The sequence below is a fragment of the Scyliorhinus canicula genome, chromosome 5 (assembly GCF_902713615.1).
Source record: "Scyliorhinus canicula chromosome 5, sScyCan1.1, whole genome shotgun sequence".
NCBI classification, from domain to species: domain Eukaryota; kingdom Metazoa; phylum Chordata; class Chondrichthyes; order Carcharhiniformes; family Scyliorhinidae; genus Scyliorhinus; species Scyliorhinus canicula.
Window position 1 is genome coordinate 123,248,623 of NC_052150.1, and position 21,075 is coordinate 123,269,697.

At 44.6% G+C, this 21,075-nt stretch overlaps 1 protein-coding gene across 1 annotated transcript in view; it reads right to left on the reverse strand.

Annotated features, from left to right (window-relative positions):
* vps50 (VPS50 EARP/GARPII complex subunit) overlaps positions 1–21,075 on the reverse strand; it is a 234,499-nt gene that overhangs the window by 181,969 nt on the left and 31,455 nt on the right. The window lies entirely within an intron of this gene.

A 21,075-nucleotide genomic window follows, 5' to 3' on the forward strand; every position in this document is an offset into this window, starting at 1 on the left:
TATTGTGTATGAACATATGTAGCTTCAAGCAAGCCTAAGTATACTATTTTTTTTAAAATAAATTTAGAGTACCCAATTATTTTTTTCAATTAAGGGGCAATTTAGCGTGGCCAATCCACCTAACCTGCACATCTTTTGGATTGTGGGGGTGAAACCCACGCAAACACGGTGATAACGTGCAAACTCCACACAGACAGTGACCCAGGGCCGGGATTCGAACACAGGTCCTCAGCGCCGTAGGCAGCAATGCTAATCACTGTGCCACCGTGCTGCCCTTAAGTATACTATATTGAGAGTCCAACTGATAATCTTAAATTGACTGTTAAAGTAATTCATTGCACACTATTATTCTGCAATGTATTGGGCGGCATGGTTGTTAACACAGGGGCCCGTGTTCAATTTCGGCCTCAGATGACTGTGCAGCGTTTTCACTTTCTCCCCGTGTCTGCGTGATTTTCCTTTGGGTGCTCCGGTTTCCTCCCACAGTCTAAAGATGTGCAGATTAAGTGGCTTGGGTCATGATAAATTGTCTCTTAGTGTCTACAAGGTTAGGTGGGGTTACTGGGTTATGGGAATAGGGTTGAGGCGTGGGTATAGGTGGGGTGCTCTTTCTAAGGGTCGGGACAGACACGATGGGCCGAATGGCCTCCTGCACTGTAAATTCTGTGATTCCATGAAGTGCTGCCCATTTGTGGAATTATATCTAAAGTTAAACATTGTGTTCTGAGTTTTGCAAGCACAGGTTGATTGCATATTATCACTACTCTGCCCATCAGGGGATTTTCACAGTAACTTTACTGCAGTGTTGATGTAAGACTATGTTTGACACTAATAAAGATTATTATCGCAAACAACCAAAGAGACATGCAATTTGATATGATCCGCCAGTCATTGGGATGCACGCCTGTGCACTGCAGGAAAAAGAAATAGGTCCTGATGTAAAGTATAGGGCACAATAGCTCCCTGGTCCATTCGCCTTGGTAACAAGCAGGGCCGGCATGGTGGCTCAGTGGTTAGCACTGCTGCCTCACAACACAAAGGACCCGGGTTCGATTCCTTCCTCAGGTGACTGTGTGGAGTTTGCACATTCTCTCAATGTCTGCAAGGGTTTTCTCTGGATGCTCCGGTTTTCTCCCACAGTCCAAAGATGTGGTTAGGTTGATTGGATATGCTAAATTGCCCCTAGGAGGAGTTACACATTTAAGGATTGGGCCTGGGTGGGTTGCTCTTTCATAGGGTCAGTGCACACTCAATGGGCCTCCTTCTGTACTAGAAGGATTCTATGTTCTATCTCCACCGATCAGAACTGTTATGATCCATGGCCATACCTTGGTCTTGAGGGGAGATCTGGTTAATGACCAATAACGTTTTGTTTAAAACAGATGAAGTTTGAGATTCTGAATGATCACTACATGAATAAAACCACAACATCCCACGGGTTTTGTAAAATCAAAATAAATTTACTATACAAATTCAGAAAGATAAAACAATTGTCAATATGCATATTGTAGTCTAACATCCAGGCTAGGTATTAAGTACATGTGTAGGTTTCTTAACAGAACAGAGTTGCCAACCAATGAGTACCACTTTTCTCATGCAGTACAAACTGTTGTTCCCTTTGAAACTTGGCACTCTTGCCAAATGAAAAAAAAAATCATGAATACGCTCCTTGTGCTATATTTCTGGCACTTAATTAAATCCAAAGCTTCTTAAGCATGTTTCCTATTCTTCAATAAATTATTAAACCTAAAAACTATTCCTGCTCAACCATGCTAAGAATCAAATATTTGGCATATGAATTAATGAGTGATCAATGAATTTAGGCTGATAATTGTTTCACAGAACAAAAAGAATAAGTTCATGATGCAACTTAAATTTGACGAATAAAGTGCAATCCTTTTAAAAATACTAACAGTAATTCAAGTAATTTGATTGAAAAGAGCCTGTATTCATCCAACATCTATACACATGTTCACCATAAATTCATCAGTGGACCACAACTCCAGCTACAAAACTGGCTGATTTTTAAAAAAAGAACGCAAGAAATAGCAGTAGACTATCTGGCCCCTCGAGCCTGTCCACCATTTAATACAATCATGACTAATCATTGGCATTAAACACCACTTTCCAGCATATTACCCACCCATATCTCCTGGTTCTCCAAGATACCAAAATCTGTCCATCTCAGCTTGTAATATGTTGAACTAAGGTAAATCTACAAGCCTCTTCGAAATTCCAAAGATTTACCACTCTAAGTGAAGAAATTTGTCCTCGTCCAAGTCCTAAATGATCGATCCCGTATTCTAAGACCATGTACTGTGCTTCAGATTCCCTACTTGAGAGTCAGAGCTTTCAGTGTCGACCCTGACAAGTCCCTTCTCAAAGAAATCACCATGTTCTTTCTAAATTACAGAGTTTAGGCCCAATTTACACAACCTCTCATCATTGAACAATCCTCTCACCCCAGGTACAAATCTAGTGAACATTTGCTACATTGTCTCCAATGCAAGGATATTCTACCTTAAAGATGGAAATCAAAACAGCACAGTACTCCAGATCTAGTCTCATGAAAACCCCATTACAATTGTAGGAGGACTATTATTTGTGTGCTTCAATCCCTTTGTAATAAATGGCAACATGTCATGAGCGTTCCCAATTGTTGCTATACCTGCTAAATTAGTGGGTTTCTTTCTGTGTATACCCAAGTCTCTCTGAACATCACACACACGTTTTTCTGAAGTTCAGCTTTCATTTTGATACTTCTTCCATCTAGGCTTGTGATGGTTTTGTCTGGCAAGTGGGTCTACTTTCTCTGCAGATTCAGCATCATTCCAAGTTCACAGCAAAGGATGTGCCGGGTAGTCACTGCTTTCAGAACAATAAAGCACTTCAGCGAGAAAGGGAGAGACAGACAGAGAGCATATTCCTTTCATTCCCAAGATCTGTATGCTTCTGCTCTGTTCTTTTAGAAAGCATCATGCAGAAACCAATCACTAACCATTGTCAGGCAGAATACTGTTCCTGGCCAACCCACCGGTGGCCAGCCAACCAATCGATCAGACTCCCTCCAAACCTGGTTCCTAAGATACACTCATTACTAAGGAGTCTGGCCTCGTCTCTCCATAAACACAACCTGGGAACACAGCATTCTGAGAAGCAGGCGGCTTCAAACTAGAGTCTTCTGCTTAAAGGTGCATTCCGATTTTGGGTCGATGGACCAAAATAATAAAGTAACATAAAAGAAATGGGAACAAAGGAAATAACAGGAAGGACTCGGACAGTCCATCCAACAGTTCCATCCTCAAAACTCTCAAATTTGTCAGACATAAATTCCCATTCACAAAAGCACCCGAATCTGTCAGATCAAACTATGATTTTCAAAGTGCATTATCAGGACTTTCTTAATAATGGAGAAATGTACTTCAAAAGTATATTAACTTGAACATATGACGGTTCTATACCTTCAGTGTGTTTTTTCTTCGAAGATTTGTGTTCTTGCTTGATCGAGTACAGCATTTCTTAGCAACGCTTCTAGGTTTTGACCAGCAGTTGAATAATACATCTGCTTCATTACTGTGAATTCTGACAAAGTTCACTCACAGAACTAAACATGTCAGATTCGCCCATAAATCTCCAACCATCCATCCATCTCATCGATAGATGCTCTTTGACCGTTAGCATGAGGCACCGAGTTGGAACTGCTCATCCCGGTTTAGCTCAGTGGGCTAGACAGCTGGTTTGTAATGCAGAACAAGGCCAGCAGCGCAGGCTCAATTCCCGTACCAGCTTACCCGAACAGGCGCCGGAATGTGGCATCTAGGGGCTTTTCACAGTAACATCATACTTGTGACAATAAAAGATTATAAAAGCTCGGAGGGGTTCTACAAGTCATGGGCACTATTTATTATGCACTTTCAAGAACTGGATAACATCGCACATTAGTTGGGTGGGGTGTGGGGGGAGGGGGGCTGTGTATGTTGAAGATGGCTATGGGTAATCCCCGATTCCTTTTTTTTTCCTGTCATTTGTTTATGTTAACATGCGGGCTGATGTCTGGGCATGGTGGGAGGATGGGATCGTTATTACTGCTATGGGGTTTGAGATATTTGTTGTTGGTTACTGATTGTTGTTGGGTGTAAATTCGGGAGAAAAATTGTGAAAAAGGAGAATAAAAATATATTTTTTTTAAAAATGATTATTATTTAGTGCTCCCCCCCCCCCAAACGGGTCTAGATCGGCATTTTAAGCTGATTGAGATGACCGTGATGACAGCTCTCCTCTTTATTTATATTCCATAGGTCTTTGCTGTTGCATGTCTGATGTTTCTTTTTCTTAATCATTCATGGGATGTGGCTCTCATTGGCTAAGCCAGCATTTATTTCTCATGTGGAGAAGCTCAGGAGACCAGAGATGGTGAATCAAAATGGCAGTTTATTTTAAGCCAAAGGAATAGGTTGCAGTATAAAGCACAATTCCCAACCAGGACAGTCGATCCTGCTGGTCCACATCGGGCCAGTTTTAAGGGTTGATTCTATGAGTCCCAGAGGATGGGCTTCCACCCACCAGCAAGGGAGTTAATATTCCACAAGCCCCAGGAGGAGATCAATTGGTTCACCCCCATGAGTCTAGCGGGGGTTATTACATCCCTTCTCCCGAAGTCCATGGGTCTCTCTGTTGCTGGATGCAGAAGAAGGTCTCCTTCCGTTTTGCCCATGGTTGTGCTTCCAACCATTGTGGAGCTGGATCGGGAGGTGTATAACTTGTCAGGGAGCGTCATCTTCATGCTGACCGTCGGAGTCCTGTCAGAGGCCCGCCCTGACAGTACTGTCCACCAAATGTATTGAGGAGTTCGTAACCCTACCTGATGTAGTGTGTTCCATCTCATGAGACCTAGGACCCGGTCCCTGAAGTTGCACTCCCTGGCTCACAGATGGCAGGCAAGGTGGGGAAGGGACCGTTTCATCTGGTGTGACAAGCTCAGGTGTGGGTTCCCTTGCCTTTGAGATGGTCCACATGCTTGCGTACTGTCCGTTCTCTAGTTTTGACCGCATAGGAAACTGGTCCTGTCTTCTCCACTATGGTCCCCAGTATCTACCAGATGCCATCCCCAAATTTTCAGTCGCATATTATGTCCCCTGGCCTGGACCTTCTGTCCTGCTTCCAGTGGTCATGATACCTCTCCTGGAGGTCTTCCCCTTTAGTCCTTCATGTAGGATGACGTGGCATAATTTTGCCAATGTCGGGTCCTTTTGAGTCCATGCACGAATTTGAGAGTTATGACATGTAAAGATGTATCTATGAAATTCAGTGTCAACAAAACTTTATCTGCTACTGGCTTGGACAAGGGCTGTATAGGAAGCGGGTGTCAGCTAAGAACATTGCACCTCGCGATGAATGACACTCTTATGGATTGAACTGATCTTTCCACGCATCTTCTCTACTGGGTAGTGCTACATTCCGTATGCTTCACCCAATGTCTATGCTATGCATTTAAGAACAAACAACAATACAGCACAGGAACAGACCCTCTGCCCTCCAAACCTGTACCAGTCACCATATCACCCTATGCTAAACCCCTCAGCACTTCTTAGTGCCGTATGCCTCTATACCCGTCCTATCCATGTATTTGTCAAGATGCCTTTTGAACGGCATTAATGTGCATTCCAGGCACTCACCACCCTGTGTAAAAAACGTGCCCAGCACATCGCCTCTAAACCTTGCCCAACGGGCCTTAAACCTATTTTGCCTAGTGACTGACCCCTCCACCCTGGGAAAGAGTGCCTGCCCATCCACTCTATCCATGCCTCTCAATCTTGTAGACCTCTATCAGGTCGCCCCTCAACCTCCGTCGTTCCAATGAAAACAGTCCGAGTCCATTCTGTCTATCTGCATAACTAACACCCTCCAGACCAGGCAACATCCTGGTGAACCTCCTCTGCACCCTCCACATCCTTCTGGTTGTGTGGGGACCAGAATTGCGTGCAATATTCCAAGTGCTGCCTTACCAAGGTTCTATACAATTGGAGCACGACTTGCCAGTTTTTATACTCTATGCCCCGCCCAATGAAGGCAAGCATTCCATAAGCTTTCTTGACTACCTTGTCCACTTGTGTTGCCATTTTCAAAGATCTGTGGACCTGTATGTCCAGTTCTCTCAGACTTTCTATATTCCGAAGAGCTCTGCCATTTACGGTATACCTCATCTCGGTGTTAGACCTACCAAAATGCATTACCTCACATTTTTCCGGATTAAGCTCCATCGCCATTTCTCTGCCCAAGTCTCCAGCCTATTTCCTGCTGCATCCTCTGACAATTCTCAACACCATCTGCCACTCCACCAACCTTGGTGTCATCCGTGAACTTACTAATCAGACCAGCTACATTTTCCTCCAAATCGTTTATATATACTACAAAAAACAAGCTGTGACCAAGCCAGTTCTGTAACGACCTTGCTACCTCATCTCTGATCCCATGTGCCTTCACCTTTTGTACCAGTCTGCCATGAGGCACCTTGTCAAAGGCTTTAATGAAGTCCACGTAAACACCATCCACCGCCATCCCCTCAATCTTTGTCATCTCCTCAAAGACTCAATCAAGTTAGTGAGTTACGACCTCCCTTTCACAAAACCATGGTATCTATCGCTGATGAGCCCGTGGCGCCGGTTACCTGTCCAAATGAGAGGTTTGATGACCGTCATATTCTAGTCGCCATACAAGTGGACAGCGTTGGCTTCGGCACCAGAGCCACTGGTGCAGCTCACTCTGCGAGTTGAATTGGGTGTATAATCCTCAAGTACCACAGCCGGCTCAGCTCATTGTCTACCTATGACAGCAGGGCATATGCAACCGGACATGCCCTAAAATATTGGGTTGGGTGTCCAGGTCGACATAGATTTTAGCCGTAGCCTCCTTTATCTTCCATAGGCCTTCCTGGAAGACTTCTGGGTATTTTCCCAGGCCTCAACATTCCAAAGATCTATTGCCAATTTAGGCCAAGTCGCTGTCACCAGTCATGGCCCAGAAGAATAGGTTTGGGCCCTGAACCAATACCTGTGGCAATCAAATTGATAATTGTCCATGGGTAACCGGGGTCACCGTTGTCCCAACAATTGTCAATGGTTCTTTGGTATAAGTCGCCAGCCATGCTTTAGTGCCCTTCAGGCTCAGGTGCTGGACCCCCAAACTAATTTTCACAAAACATTTCTCTAACGACTGAGGCACCAGCTCCGTATCTATTTCCATATCCAAAAGGTGGCTGTTCACTTGGAGGGTTATCGTAATTGAGGCTACCTTAGGTGCCATCACTTGTGTTACCTGACCAGGGTGACATGTTTGCTGTCGATTCTGGCGCACCCGGCCACCACGGTTCCTGTGAGGGAAAGTGCAGCACTGTTGCGAGTCTTATTTCATGACTTGCGGCATACAGCACATAGGCCCCAACCAGAACTCCCAATCCAGGCTGATTTATAAGGGTTGGCATGGACATCTGCCCATCAGCAGGGGACCTTGTATTCCTCAAGGAGATAAATCAGGTCTCTCCTCTCCCCTCCCCCCCCCCCCCCCCCCCCCCCCCCTCACTGAACTATTAGGAAGAGTTCCAGGATTTTGATTCTATGACAGTGAAGATAAGGTGATAAAGTTCCAGGTCAGAATGTCATGTGACTGGAGGACAGGGGAACTTAAATTTGGTGAGAGTCCCATTAATCTGCTACACTCGACCTTCTAGCGTGATGAATGTAGAAATTTTAGATATGTTGTATTATATGTATTCAGTGCAGTAAGGGTTAAAAATCTGAGTTAGTGTGTGTACGACTGCTGCAGTAGTGTTTTTAAACATCCTGGTTAGCAAGGCAGCCAGGCTTTGGGCTACAAAAGGTGTAATTAAAGCAGTATAATGAACTTTTTCCCTGTATTAACACCTGGGGAGTAGATAATTAAGAGTCATTGAGTTCAGCTTGGTGAGATGAGATAGTTAATGGGAGGATCCAGGGCTGAAGCAGTCATATGTTGAGATTTCAGTGTAGTTTTAGATTGAGATGTGAACAGAAGTCAAGCAGCTCTCTAAATACAATTCAGTTAAAGATCTGTCAGCAGCTTATTTCCATACAGTTCAATTAAAGACTTGACTGGGGACAGACCAGAAGCAGCTGATCTCAAAACAGTGAGTTAAAGATTTGCCTGTGAAGAGGATCGGCAGTTTCAACAATAAGTTGAGACTGACAAGATTCTGCAGCTTGTTCCTGAAAGATATCGCTTTCTCAGTGGTTTGTCCAAGATGTCTCTTTACAGCAAGTATTCCGGAGTCTGCTCACTGTATTTAAATTTGAATTATTGATATTAAATGAGTTTGATATAATTGCAGTATTTAAAATTTGCAGTGTGTTCAGGTCATGGGAACAGGTTGTCCTGTATTTAAATTTGTATTTTGATTTGAGATGGATATTGTTTGAGTGGAAATAAGAACAGCAAGTTGAGGGTTATTGTGTCATTGTATTGAATAAAGCATTGTTTAACTGGCAATGAAAAGCTTTTTGTATTTATAAGGTTAAAGTTATCTACATTATTAATAACCGTTGCTAGTAATAAAGTTCATTTTAATATACCGTATCCTTCTGTGTGTGGGAAATGACTCCTGGAGTGAAGTATCCTTTCCTCACAGTCGTACAAATTAAATTAAAATAGTGGGATTTCTGTCCGGTATCCTAGCAACTGTTGGAGTCTGGTTCGGGATCGTCATTAGGTAGTAAAGGTCACGGAATTGGAAGGTCCTGCCGGAGGAGCCTGTGTGAACTGTGCATCAGTGGTGGTGGAGGGAGGGAACGTTTCAAGTGAATGGGGTACTAATCAAGTGTGCTCTGGATAGTGTCAGGATTCTTGTGTTGTTGGAGTCATCCATGCAAGTGAACAGTATTCCATGACGATCCTGACTTGTGCCTTCTAAGTGATGAATAACTTTGCACTGTCAAATGGTGAATAATTCCTGCAAAAGTCCCAGCATTTATACAGCTATTCCAGTTCAGTTTCTCGTCAATGGAAACCCCCAGGATGTTGATAGTGGGAGAGATTCAGTGATGGTAATGTCAAAGGACAATAGGTAAATTCACTCTTGTTGGAGATGGTCATTTCCTGGTACTTGTGGTGCAAATGTCACTTCCCACTTGTCAACTCAAGCCTGGATATTGTCTAGGTCTTGCTGCACTTGGACATGTATTGCTTCAGTATCCGAGAAGTCACAAATAATACTGAATATTGTGCAATCATCTGCAAACATCCCAACTTCTGACCTTATGATGGAGGGGAAGTCATTGATGAATTCAACTGAAGATAGTTGGGGCTAGGACAATACCCTGAGGAACTCCTGCAGTGATGCCCTGGAGATGTTTGACCTCCAGCAGCCACAAACATCTTCCTTTGTGCTAGGTATGACTCCAACCATAGGAAAGTTTTCCTCCGATTCTCATTGACTCCAGTTTTGCTTGGGCTCCTTGATGCCATACTGGGTCAAATGTAGCCTCAATGTTAAGGACATTAGCTCTTTTATCCATATTTGAACCAAAGCTGTAATGAGTTCGGGAGCTGAATGGCCCTGGTGGAACCCCAACTGAGCATCAGTGAACAAGTTATTGCTAAGCAAGTGCTGTTGATGGCCGCTTCCTTCACTTTACTGATGATCGAGAGTAGACTGATGGGGCGCTAATTGTCCACGTTGGATTTGTCCTGCGTTGTGTGTACAGGACATACCTGGGTAATTTTCCACATTGCCAGATAGATGGCAGTGTTGCAGCTGTACTGGAACAGCTTGGCTGGGGGCATAGCAAGGTCCAGAGCACAAAACATCAGTACTTTTACTGGAACATTGTCATGGATCATCACCTTTGCAGTATCCAGTGCCTTCAGCTATTTCCTGGTGCTCGAATGTGGTGACCTGCTCCGCAGACCTGGAATATCTGTCTATGAAGTGCCGCCCGTAGTACCTTCTCAAGAGTTCACTTCAGCCATTATCACAATGGTTTACATCCCACCCCAAGTGGAAGTGAAGAAGACGCTTGACAAATTGTCCACCAACACATCTCCTATCCCACCAGGGTCGCCAACACTGAGCACTGCTACACAAAAATCAAGGGTGCCTACCGATCCATCCCCCCACCGCATTTCGGAAAATCGGACCATAAGACGGTGCTCTTGCTCCCGGCATACAAGCAGAAACTTAAGCGTGAGCATCCGGTTAAGTAGGTCGTGCAGTGCTTGTCCAACTCAACAAAAGAGGAGGAGTTCCTATGTGACTACTTGGGAGTCAGTGGATTCGTCCGTCTTTAAGAACTCAGTGATCAACCTAAACGAGTATGCCACCACCATCACAGACTTTATCAGCAAATATGTAGAAGACTGCGTGCCAAAGAGAGTAGTATATATGTTCGCCAACTGGAAACCATGGCTTAAATCAGGAGATTGACTCCCTACTGAAGGTCAGGTCTGAGGTGTTGAAGTCAGGCAACACTGACCTATACAAGGAATTCAGGTACGACCTCCGCAAAGCCATCAGGGATACCAAGAGACAATATCAGACCAAGCTAATGTCCCAGACTAACGTCACAGATTCTCGGCAGTTGCGGCAAGGCTTAAACAACATAACGTGCTACAAAGCGAAGCAGAGCAGACTCTCCGGCAGCAGCGCACCCCTCCCCGATGAACTCAATGCATTCTATGCTCGGTTCAAGCAGGAAACCATCAAGTCCCCTGCCCCAGCAGCCTCGGACACACCCCCGTCACAACTTCAGAAGTCAGATCAACCTTCTTGAAAGGCGACGAGTACTGACGGGGTCCCTGGTCATGCACTCTGATTCTGTGCAGACCAGCTGGCACATTTCTTCGCAGACATCTTCAACTGTCCCTTTGTTCCGAAGTCCCCACCTTCTTCAAGACCACCATCATACCAGTGCCAAAGAAGAACCAGGCAACGTGTCTCAATGACTACCGTCTGGTGGCCTTGACATCGATCGTAATGAAGGGCTTTGAGAGACTGGTCATGAGGCACATCAGCTCCATAATCCCAAAATGCCTAGATCTACTGCAATTCGCATACCGCCGCAACTGGTCCACAGCAGGTGCCATCTCCCTGGCCGTAAAGTCATCTCTGGAGCATCTCGACAACAATGACTCCAACATCGACTCCATTGACTACAGCTCCGCCTTCAACACCATAATCTCAGCCAAGCTCATATCAAAGCTCCAAAACCTAGGATTTGACTCCTCCGTGTTGTTACTCGTGTCTTAATAAAGCTCGTAGTCTCAAGTGTGGAGAAGATGCTTTATTGTGAGTTCGTTCAGTTTCCAGAGCTCGACCTAGAACGACCTTCCAGTGCTAACTACCAGCTTTGCTTGCTGTGTGTGTGTCCTGCTTACCAGCCCGCCTGCTGTGAAGTGTGTGTTGTGTATATGTGTTGCTCCAAGTTCTGCCCTCAGTGAAGTGTGCTCACTTCCTGTCCTGATCTATTTATATGGCTCTCCCGTGCTCCCTCTAGTGGTTGCTCAGTTGTGTTGCATCTGGTTAACTTGTGATCACCACATCCCCCTTTTTCTCTTAACATATTTTCTGTACATCGTTAAAGAAAATTGTACATCCTGTCCCGGTGTATTTGTAGCTCTCCCTCTGGTGTTTGCTCAGTTGTTTTGTATCTAGTAAATCTACGATCACCCCATCCCCCTTTTTCTCTTTACATATTTGCTGTACATCGTTAAAGAAAATTATAGAAAACAGTTACTTATGATATGCGTATCTATACAGGTGATGGTGCTATTGCATACTGTACAAAGCCAATGTAGTTATATGTCCAATCTCAATAAAACATTTATGAGTCCAAACTTGATGAATTTGTTGAGCTTTTTTTTCTTTTTTTTTTTGTTGTTGTTGATGACGTGGTGATATTGATATTGCAAGTCCGCTGTGAATGTTGTTGGTGTTCCTTGTTATTTTAAGTACCCAATGCATCATCCCGAGGTGTTTGCATGGTCACATCACTGATGTTGACTGGCATGGACTTTTTTCTGTGCTTGTGGTGTTGATTTATTGTCTCATCCGCCTTGGATGCTGGTGTGCTTGCTCGTTCTGGAGCAGACGTGTGTTTATGCGATTCGTCGTCATCCCATGACATGTTTGTGGTCTTGTCATCGTTTTGCCATGCGCTGTGGCATTGTCCGTCATGTGCCAAGTAGTACCATTGTGTACAAGTCGTTGTTTCATTGCTGTTGTCTCTGTCGTTCCTGTTTTTGTTGTTTTCGTTGCCGTACTTGTTGCTGTTTTTGTCGTTTCTGTCTTTGGTGTTGGCACTGTCGTTGTTCCTGACTTTGTTGTTTTCGTTGCCGTTCGTGTTGCTGTTTTTGTCGTTTCTGTCTTTGTCGCTGTCTTGGTGCCTGACTTTGGTGTTTGTCTTGTCGCGCTTCATGTTGCTTTTGTTCTTGCTGTTGTCGTTCTCGTTTCTGCTGTGCTTCTTGCTATTGTTGTTGGTCTTGTCGCGCTTCATGTTGTTTCTGTTCTTGCTGTGTTTCTTTTGACTTTTGTTTTTTTTGTTATACTCTATTCGTGTCCCGAGTGGATAATTTGAGTCATTGAGCATTTCGTCGCGAGAGTGGTGCGAATGATCTGATGTTGCATCGGTGCAGGTGACCTCAATCAGTTGTGGAGAATTGGATTCCTCATCTTTGCTTTTGTTGTGCTCCTCTTCCGGAGTCAAATTCTTCTCGATTTCGTTTGACGTGGTGTCTCTGGATTCTTGGTGCTCCGCTTCTGGAGTTGAAATCTTCATGATTTCCGTTGATGTTATCTCACTGGACTCCAGGTGCTCCTCTTCTGGAGTCAAAATCTGCATGGTTTCTTCTGGCTTGGTCTCTCTGGACTCCAGGTGCTCCTCGTCTGGAGTCAGAACCTGCATGGTTTCTTTTGGCTTGGTCTCTCTGGACTCCAGGTGCTCCTCTTCTGGAGTCAGAATCTGCATGGTTTCTTTCGGCACCGTCGCTCTGGACTGTTGGGTGGCCCGACTCTGTGCTTCTGTACAGACAAGCTGAGAACTGTCAGTCTCGCTGTGATCCTGTACGTCGAGTGCGATCACCTTGTTACTGTTCTCGCATGCAGTGGGTAGAGGTGCATTGTCTTCTTCTTATTCATGTGAGCGTGTTGGACTTTCACAGTCTGCTTGTGGTTGCTCAGATACTGCGGGTTGACCTTCATGGTCTTGTTCATGCATGGTGTCAGTGGTGAGATGTACGTTGTCTTCTTCTTGTTCCTGTGAGCTTGGTAGACTGTCATAGTCTGCTTGCGGTTGCTCAGATACTGCGGGTTTACCTGCATGGTCTTGTTCATGCATGGTGTTCGCCAGGGGGTGTTTGCTTGCATCCCTTTTGGAGTCTTTCATTACTCGCACTGTGGAGCCTGTCATCGCTCGCTCTGTGGAGTCTTCCTGTGCTCTCTGTGTGGCGTCGTCTTCGTCTTGGGTATTGCTGTCATCCAATGTATCGACGAGCTGCCATGGCCTCATGGTGTTGGATTCATCTACCATGAGTAGAGTCGTGTTGAGCTTTGCAACGGTGTCGCTGATGCTGTGATCAGCATATCCGACTGACTCAGCTGTGTCTGAGTAGTATTCTTCGAAAAACAAATCATCCTGGTTGGATTCTTCTACCACGAGTTGATTCGTGTTGAACTTTGCGACCGTGTCGCTGATGCTGTGAGAAGCATATCCGACTGACTCAGCTGTGTCTGAGTAGTATTCTTCGAAAAACAAATCATCTTTTGTTGTTTCGGAATTCTTTTTGTTCTCTTCACTTTGGGTGGTGCAGACTGCTTTTTTCAGGGTGTTGTGCAAGTTGTTTTTAACTGTTGGTGTAAGTTCAGGCGTTTTTCTGTGTTCTGAGGCAAGAAAATTTGTGTTTACCACTTTAAGTGTCTTATTTTCAATTTTCGGGCATTTCCCTTTTAAGTGGGCGTGGTCGGGATGCTCAGACGTCATGACGTCACGCGTTGGCATGACTTGCGCATGCGCAAATCGGCTTTCGTCCTTCACTGTGCGGTTTCGTTCCCATTGCGCATGCGCGGCTTGCGCATGCGCATGACGATCCGCGACGACGACTTTATTTGACTGCGCATGTGCGGCTTGCGCATGCGCATAACGATCGGCGCTGCGATCTTTTTCAAACTGCGCATGCGCGGCTTCCGGTTCCGGCGCATGCGCAGACGCGATTTGTAGTTCTTTGCTTACCGGAGACTGCAAAATGTGCTCCAACGCCATTTTTTGCCGTTTTTCGCGGATTTCAGCGATTCTTCTGTCCCACCAGGACCGGTCTTCCAAAATTCGTAAGTTATCTTCTCTTCCCGATTTGGACAGGGTTTCAGCGTTTTGGCTTTGTGAGAAATTCTTTTTATTTCTTCTTTTTGATCTGTACTTTTCATTAGCGATTTCTTGCTCTTTTCGTGATTTTTTAAGTTTTGCATCACTCAGTCTCTGTGCAGTTTGGACTCTGAGTATGTCTTGCTGTTCAAATTTCTCACAGTACTCTTCAAATTTGTTTAGTAACGTTTGTAAGCTGTTTTTGTCTTCACCTTTTGAGTATTTAAATCCATTATAAACTTTCCTAGCTTCATGTCCTTCGATGAGGATTGCTATTTTAATTTCGTCTGAGGCTGCTGCTGCATCATATGCTATGATACCGAAATCGAACATTTGTTTAAACCTTTCCCAGACACTTCTTACTTTTCCAGTCGTGTCCAGGTGAAGTGGGTATCCAAGGCACATCCTCTCATCAGCAATGTCTTCCCAAGTCGAATGTCCAGCAGGAGATCTCCATGCCATTCTTGGTTGAGATTTCCATGCCATTTTTTTTGTTTTCTGTATCTGCAGCTGAGTTGTCCTGTCATAAGCGTCTGAAATCACTCCTGGAACCATGTGTCGTTACTCGTGTCTTAATAAAGCTCATAGTCTCAAGTGTGGAGAAGATGCTTTATTGTGAGTTCGTTCAGTTTCCAGAGCTCGACCTAGAACGACCTTCCAGTGCTAACTACCAGCTTTGCTTGCTGTGTGTGTGTCCTGCTTACCAGCCCGCCTGCTGTGAAGTGTGTGTTGTGTATATGTGTTGCTCCAAGTTCTGCCCTCAGTGAAGTGTGCTCACTTCCTGTCCTGATCTATTTATATGGCTCTCCCGTGCTCCCTCTAGTGGTTGCTCAGTTGTGTTGCATCTGGTTAACTTGTGATCACCACACCGTCTACATCTTGATCCTCGACCTTCTGACCCATAGACCACATTCAGCAAGGATAAACAACACCTCCTCCACAATAGTCCTCAATACTGGGGCCCTGCAAGGCTGCCTACTTACCCTCCTACTATACTCCTTATACACACACTACTGCATGGCAAAACGTGGTTCCAACTCCATCTACAAGTTTGCTGACGACACGACGTAGTGGGTCAGATCTCGAACAACAATGAATCAGAATACAGGAGGGAGATAGAGAACCTAGTGGAGTGGTGTAACGACAACAATCTCTCCCTCAATGTCAGCAAAACTAAAGAACCGGTCATTGACTTCAGGAAGCAAAGTATTGTACACACCCCTGTCTGCATCAACGTGGCCGAGGTAAAGATGGTTGACAGCTTCAAGGTGTGAACTAAGATGAGAGACTGTATAGGATGGGGCTGTTTTCCTTGGACCATGAGAGGAGACCTGGCAGAGGTGTATAAGATTTTGAGAGTATAGATAGGGTGGATAGGAAGACACATTTTTCCATTAGTCATGGGGTCAATAACCAAGAGGCATGGATTTAAACTAAGAGGTAGAAGGTTAAGGGGGAAGTTGAGAAGAAACATTTTTACCCAGAGTGTAGTGGAAGTCTGCAACTCAGTGCCTGAAAAGGTGACTGAGTCAGGAACTCTAGAAACATTTAAGAAGTGTTTAGATATTTATTTAATCACAAAGATGATTGATGCAGGTAGGGCAGTGGATGTGGTTTATATGGACTTCAGTAAGGCCTTTGACAAGATTCCTCATGGCAGACTGGTACAAAAGGTGAAGTCACAAGGGATCAAGGGTTTAGCTGGTAAGATGGATACATAACTGGCTAGGTCATGGAAGGCAGAGAGTAGCAATGGAAGGGTGCTTTTCTGATTGGAGGGCTGTGACTAGTGGTGTTCCGTAAGGATCAGTGCTGGGACCTTTGCATGTTCATAGTATATATAAATGATTTGGAGGAAAATGTAACTGGTCTGATTAGTAAGTTTGCAGATGACACAAAGGTTGGTGGAATTGCGGATAGCGATGAGGACTGTCAGAGGATACAGCAGGATTTAGATCGTTTGGAGACTTGGGCGGAGAGATGGCAGATGGAGTTTAATGTGAGGTAATGCATTTTGGAAGATCTATTGCAGGTAGGGAATGTACAGTGAATGGTAGAACTCTCAAGAGTATTGAAAGTCAGAGAGAGATCTAGGTGTACAGGCCCACAGGTCACTGAAAGGAGCAACACAGGTGGAGAAGGTAGTCAAGATGGCATACGACCTGGATAGGAAGACACATTTTTCCATTAGTCATGTGGTCAATAACCAAGAGGCATGGATTTAAGCTAAGAGGTAGAAGGTTAAGAGGGAAGTTCATTGGCCGGGGACATAGAGTACAAAAATTGGCAAGTCATGTTGCAGCTGTATAGAACCTTAGTTAGGCCACACTTGGAGTATAGTGTTCAATTCTGGTCGCCACACGACCAAAAGGATGTGAAGGCTTTCGAGAGGGTGCAGAAGGTATTAATCAGGATATTGCCTGGTATGGAGGGCATTAGCTATGAGGAGCGGTTGAATAAACTCAGTTTGGTCTCACTGTAACTATGGCGGTTGCGGGGCAACCTGATAGAGGTCTTATGAGGGGCATAGACAGAGTTGATAGTCAGAGGCTTTTTCCCAGGGTAGAGAGGTCAATTACTAGGGGGCATAGGTTTAAGATGCGAGGGGCAAAGTTTAGAGGAGATGAACGAGGCAAGTTTTTTTTTTTTACACAGAGGATAGTGGATGTGTGGAACTCGCTGCTTCGGAGGTGGTGGTGGAAGCAGGGACGACAGTGATGTTTAAGGGGCATCTTGACAAATACATGACTAGGATGGGACTAGAGGGATACGGACCCCGGAAGTGCAGAAGAATTTAGTTTAGATGGGCAGCATGGTCGGCACAGGCTTGGAGGGCCAAAGGGCCTGTTCCTCTGCTGTACCTTTCTTTGTTCTTTGCTCTTTAACCTCCAGGATATGGCCAAACAGTGGAAAAAAGGATTGGTGTAGTCATATTTTTGTTGACCGGCATGGAGACTATGTCAAATAGCTGCCTTCTGTGATGCAACACGTCTCTAAATCTATGAAGGTTGTGGGTTGTTTTCATTTGAATGTTGTTGATTGTTTTAGAATATTGTGGATTATCTCAGCTGTGTGTGGTACAATTTTTCACAGTTGTCAAAACGTGAACAGAGTTTTCAGAGCAGTTGGTTGGATGTGGAGCTGCCTCGGTGAGATGGAAGCTCTTAATAAAAAACATTTCTTTCCTTTTTGCAGCTTTACAGAATATCAACCAGTCAGGGAAAAACATCAAGGAAAAGGCTTATTACAATAAAGTACTAACAATGTGCTAACAGCGTGTCGGAGGTATGAGCTCTACTGAGGACCCTTTCAGTTGTTAGAATTCTAACATCAAAGTACCATACTTTCAACAATAGAGAGAGAAAATCGAAGAAAACAGAAAATGTTGGAAATCGTCTGCAGCATCTGTGGAGAGAGAAGAAGAGTTACGTTTCAGGTTAGTGACCTTTCATCTGTTGAAAAGTCACTGATTTGAAACATTAATAACTGTTTATGGAAATCAGAGGAGCTCTCCCAAGACACGTGTTCAAAAAAAAATCCACTGAATAAAATGGACAGCTTTTCAAGCTGGCAAGAAAACAAATTTTGAGAATCATATGCAAACTTCTCTAAATCTAGCCTCTGCTTAAAGAGTGAACATGCTATTAGAGAATGTAAAATATTGCAAGTACTGTGTACTTTCAGTGCATTTGTGTCAACATGATCAACCAATTTGTTCAACCAATAGTTTAAAGTAGATGGAATTGAATCCATATTGCAGGTTACAAAGTCTTGCCGTTGCAGCAGGTTGATCAAATTTTGATTGCTGATACTATACTGCCATCTGGAGAGTTGATACAGCATTAGCACAATAAAAAGAGTACAGCAGAAGTAACATTTCCTGCAGCACTTGCAGCAAAATCTCCCAAGAATTAGGCAATACCAGGCAAAATACTGCTCAAATCTCAACCAAACCTCAAGCCCTCTTTAAATGCAGCACCAGAAACAGCCTTATTCAGTAAACAGGCCTTTCCAGAGGCAGGGAATCAATCCTCTTAGCATGGATCTTGCATCTGCCTCTGACTAAAGTAGCAACAGCCTCAATCATCAACAGCACTTTGCATCACATTTGGCTTTAGAGCTGCTGACCTCACAACTTGGGAAATGTTTGTCATCTAATAAACCTTGGATAATACATCATCAGTTGCCCTTTGATTAACATGTGTCGTAAATATACAACGTAGGCTTCACAATTACAGTATCCTTACAACTGGTAGGAGTGGAATCAAATAAGGGTGTTGCTATGGAGGTGAACAAAAGAGGAGGAAACAGTCTACACCAGAAAGATTGAACAGCACAAGGAGGACAGGATTTCACACACAGCTGCAAGGATGTCATTCAAATTAATCTGCTTGTTAACAGAGATGGAGTAAAAAACTGCACTGAGCATGAAATGGTAAGAGACACCCAGGACATTACACACAAGGGAAACAGGTCCCCAATCATCGGCCTTACTTGTCCACTTTAACCCAGACAAACCCATAATAGTCACGTGCGATGCATCACCTTATGGCACAGGGTCAGTACTTTCCCACAAGATGGAAGATGGCATGGAGCGGTCTGTCGCCTTTGCTTCCAGAACTTTGTCGGATGCCAAAAAGAAGTATTCCCAGATAGATTGAGAGTTTGGAAGTCATTTATTGACAAAAAAATTCTACCAATAGTTTTATGACTGCCACTTCATCACCATCTCGGACTATATACCATTATAAGGCCTTTTCCGCGAGAATAAATCAATTCTGCCGATCGTATCGGCCAGAGTGCAAAGATGGTCATTACTGTTGGTTGTGTATTTACACTTTCATCACAGACCAGGGACACAGATCTCAAATGCTGATGCTTTATGCCGGCTTCCACTTCCACAGACAATATCAGCACCTCCCGTTCCACAGGAGATCATCCTGGCTCTGAATTTTGTCAACACTCTGCCCATTTCATCAGCCCATATCAAGATGGGGACTGACAGACCCGGCTTTATCGAAGGTAAAAAGGATGGTTCTCACTGGCTGGCATTTTGATAAATCAGAGCACACAAATCTACTTGCAGCACAGTGATTAAATTATCTGTGTAAACAGGGATCTTTGTGGGGGTGCAGAGTGATAGTGCCACCCCTGAAGCGACAACCACTTCATCAGGAGTTGCATGGCGCACACACTGGCCAAATCAAGACAAAGGTGTTGGCTAGGAGCTCCATTTGGTGGCCAGGGATAGACAAGGAAATAGAGAGTGCAGTCAGCCGTTGTGAACAGTGCCAGACACAGCAGATCCAACCACCTGCAGCTAAACTACACCCGTGGAAGTGAAAGGGCCGTCCATGGGCGAGACTCCACATTGATTTTACAGGCCCTTTTATGGGAAATTATGTTTTTAATTGTTGTGGATGCCTACTCAAAATGGTTGAATGTCCAACTCGTGCGTTCAATGTATGTACGGGCCCCTACCACCTCGCTTCAAATGGGTTGGCGGAACGAGCAGCTCAAACCTCCAAAACCTCAATAAGGATGCAGTCCAACTGACAACCACTGCTCTGCTTCGCAATTCTTTTATTCTCATACAACATAACCCACATGCTGCCACCGGGGTTACTCCAGCCAAGTTGTTGATGGGTCAACGCCCGAGGACCCGTCTCAACCTCGTTTTCCGAATTCCACAGGGAGGTTGGAGGCTAAGTAAGCCTCAGAAGGAGTACCATGACTCAGCCAAGGGAGACAGGTTATTTGAAGCAGGGGATTTTGTTTTCTGCCAAAATTTTGGAGGCAAACCAACTTGAGTACCGGGGAGGGCGATTACAAGGACTGACTGTCCACCTACAGGGCCACGATTTGGGGAAGCAGGTCGATCATAAGTGAAGGGTGGAAGCTGCCACCACAATGAGCTGTGTGGACCCAAGAACACTTACCAACCAGAGTCGACAGTGATAGAACCAAGGTCTTCCCCAGGGGAATTTAGTGTGTCACCAGAAAGAGCTGAGGAAGGTGTTGGTTCTGCCCCATCTTCGGAATCTGTAAATTTGCCTCCCCCTGATGTGAACTCTGATACTCCCAAGTATGGAGAAGCCGGTTGCAGATCTGCAGTGCTCCACAAGAATCCGAAAGTCCCCTGATAGACTGACCTTACTGGTCATTCTATTTAACTGTACATAGTTGCATATAAAAGGTTTTTTTGTGCAATTATAAGGAAGCTTAAGGAGAGAGGAAGGTGGTAGTGTGGCCCTTATGAGGGGCTATCTTTCATGGGCCATGTGACCAGCCCAGAATTTGTCAGGATGAAGTACATGAACCTTCACTAATCAGGTGCCAGGGTGCAGATCCAGGTACTATGGGATCTTCAGAGTAAGCCCGGGAATCAAAAACGTACGAGTAATGGTCCAGAAAGAACTACTAAACATTTACCTCAGTCAAACAAAGCCAGGTCCAAGAACATCCTAGCACGATAAGCATGCTTGGGAGACTTTGGAGTTTAAGGCTGAGCCAGTCATGTTCAATGTGCTTGTACTGTGATGAGAAAAACATGGGACCAGACTGCCATCAGATCAATATTAACACTAGCATGAACTGAAAGATTACCTCACATTCATTACCAATGGAGTCTAATAGGGTAAAGTCACTTCATAAGTAGTCAGGTTCGCTCCATACTTATGTCATAATGTGCATA